The sequence below is a fragment of the Oryzias melastigma genome, linkage group LG23 (assembly GCF_002922805.2).
Source record: "Oryzias melastigma strain HK-1 linkage group LG23, ASM292280v2, whole genome shotgun sequence".
Taxonomy (NCBI): domain Eukaryota; kingdom Metazoa; phylum Chordata; class Actinopteri; order Beloniformes; family Adrianichthyidae; genus Oryzias; species Oryzias melastigma.
The window spans coordinates 13,245,119-13,247,534 of NC_050534.1; positions in this window are offsets into that span (position 1 = coordinate 13,245,119).

A 2,416-nucleotide genomic window follows, 5' to 3' on the forward strand; every position below is an offset into this window, starting at 1 on the left:
CATGCCGTTTTCACGCCTTCACTCTATGAGCTAAAACATTTTTGCTCTAAGCTTGGTTGTTATAACCATTACAAAAGACAGGAAGGCGCAGGAATCCAGTTTACCTTACAGGGAATCACTATATTTGTTTATTTGTTAAAGTCAGTTATCGTGTTTTAGAAATCATTTTCTTACTTTAAATTTATTGCATTGAAAAGATTCTCAATATTTTTTCAATTTTAACCAACAATGTAAGCTTAAATGTCACAGATGTCAATAGGACTTCTGCCTTTTCAATTTGTGTGCATCAAGTGTGCAGAACTAAGTACCTTTTCCAACAAGTTTATTTCTGAAAAACCTGTTTTTTGTCAAAAATCCAGCTCAAGGTAACTAATACAAAAACTTGTTGTGCAAACATCACATTTCCATGGAAACAAGTATAAAAGCTAAATTTAAACACCATAAGGTGCTACTTTGTTATTTAATCTACTTGTGGGCTCTTGGCATAAAATAAGAATCTATTTTTTATTACGTGCTACAATATTTGAATCATATTATTTTGCAAAAATGTTATTCCTAATTGGAAAATTGCATTAAAAAATGATAAAATACACAATGTAACATTAAGCATTTTGTAATAGTTGGAACAGATTGCAGTACAAATTTTGTGACAAAAGTTGCCATGTTTTGACAATTAGTATGTTGAGTTAAGAAAAAAGTATTTAAAAAAACAATCAAAAAGCAATTGTTACTCATTGAGCTTTTTAAAATATGCTGATCTATTATCTTAGCTGACAACTTACCCCAAAGGATCAAGAAAATGATCCCTCAGTAGTCAAATTTCTTTGGATTGAAACAAGCAAACACAAAAACTTTCTTTTAAAACAACCTTGTTTTAATCTCATTAGTGAACAGAAGCTTTACACGTTAACTGCTAATGGAACTTGATTTTAAAGGTAAAGTGATAATAACTTCAGTTTGAGTTATTGCTTTCAAAACAAAAGGAAGAGTGGTTCCAATATTGGTGGGTAAAGAGATTGAAGGACACTAAAACCACAAACAATGTTATCTCATTGGTCCAGTGTCACATTAGTCAGACCTGAGGGTACTAAAGATTGACTTTCTTTGCTCCAAAATCAATGGTTGCTTCCATTTTTATTGGTGCGGTTGCTTATGTCAGAAATACAGAACAGACAACCATAGAAAAAATCCAAAGTATGCATGTTAAATGACACAACCTTTATTTGTCTAAACCAGACATTAAAAAAACAATACAGAAATAAAACAATCAACAAAATACCACAGAAACTAAATTATTTTATGGTCTTTTACTACTGATTAATATTATTTCTATTATGTTAACATTGATATAATCAATAGGCCTATCCTATCCAGAATGTTCTATTTATTAAAAAAGCACCACATCCAGGACACTGAGCTGTAAAATAAAAATATAGTATGCTAAACTCAAACAGAAAATAAAACAGGCAAACAATTTTATATATTTGTTTAATAAAATCTTAAAAATTAGCTTTCTGAAATATTAAATATTGTTTAACCAATATAGTGAGGGGTTTACCTGGTCAAAAAGTTCCAGCAAAATTATGTGTAGCATTATTTTAATCTTTTTGGAGACAAGCAATATAAGAATTTTGGTGATTCACATACTGTTAACCATAACTTTTACCACTTTTTATTATTATTATTATTATTTAACTTTTTATTAAATATATAAACAATTAAATTTCCAGTTGTAAAAAATGTTTTCAATTAGAAATAAAAAAGGCCTACAAAAAAAGCAAAGTACAGTAAAAATAAATCCTATTTTGTCAGTTAAAATGGCAATAAAAAAAATTTGAGAACGTATTTTACAATATTTAGATGAGCTTTTGAAATATTTTACATATATAAAATAATACATAATAAAGTCAGTTCAATATTCAGACCCCATTTAATAAGCATCAATTCATAAATATATAGTAAAAATAAATACTATAATTTAATGATCTATAATCATATGAGAAAGATAAAGGAAATCGGATTCCCCTTGCTTCTGTTTATAATGAACAACATTTCCCAGAAGTCTCTTGTGTAACCTCGCGCTCTCAACTTCCTGTTTCAGTGCCGCAGCTGGAAAGATGGCAGCTGAAAGTGGGAGATACAAGAGCTCTGTCAACAAAAACAAAGACCCTTCTGGTCTTCTTATCTCTGTCATCAGGTATGTCTTCTCACATCTTGCGTACGAGACTAAAAACAGCTTTGCAGCTGTGCAATTCTCATTTAAATGGCGCCTGCATTCGCTTTTTTGGCAAACATTGATAGCTAGCATTGGTGCTAAACCTTCATGGGCGGGGATAACTACATCCTTCCTGTTTGCTAACTTATATGTTAAATGTCATCTCGTATTATTGAAAATGAATATTATATGACTGTTATA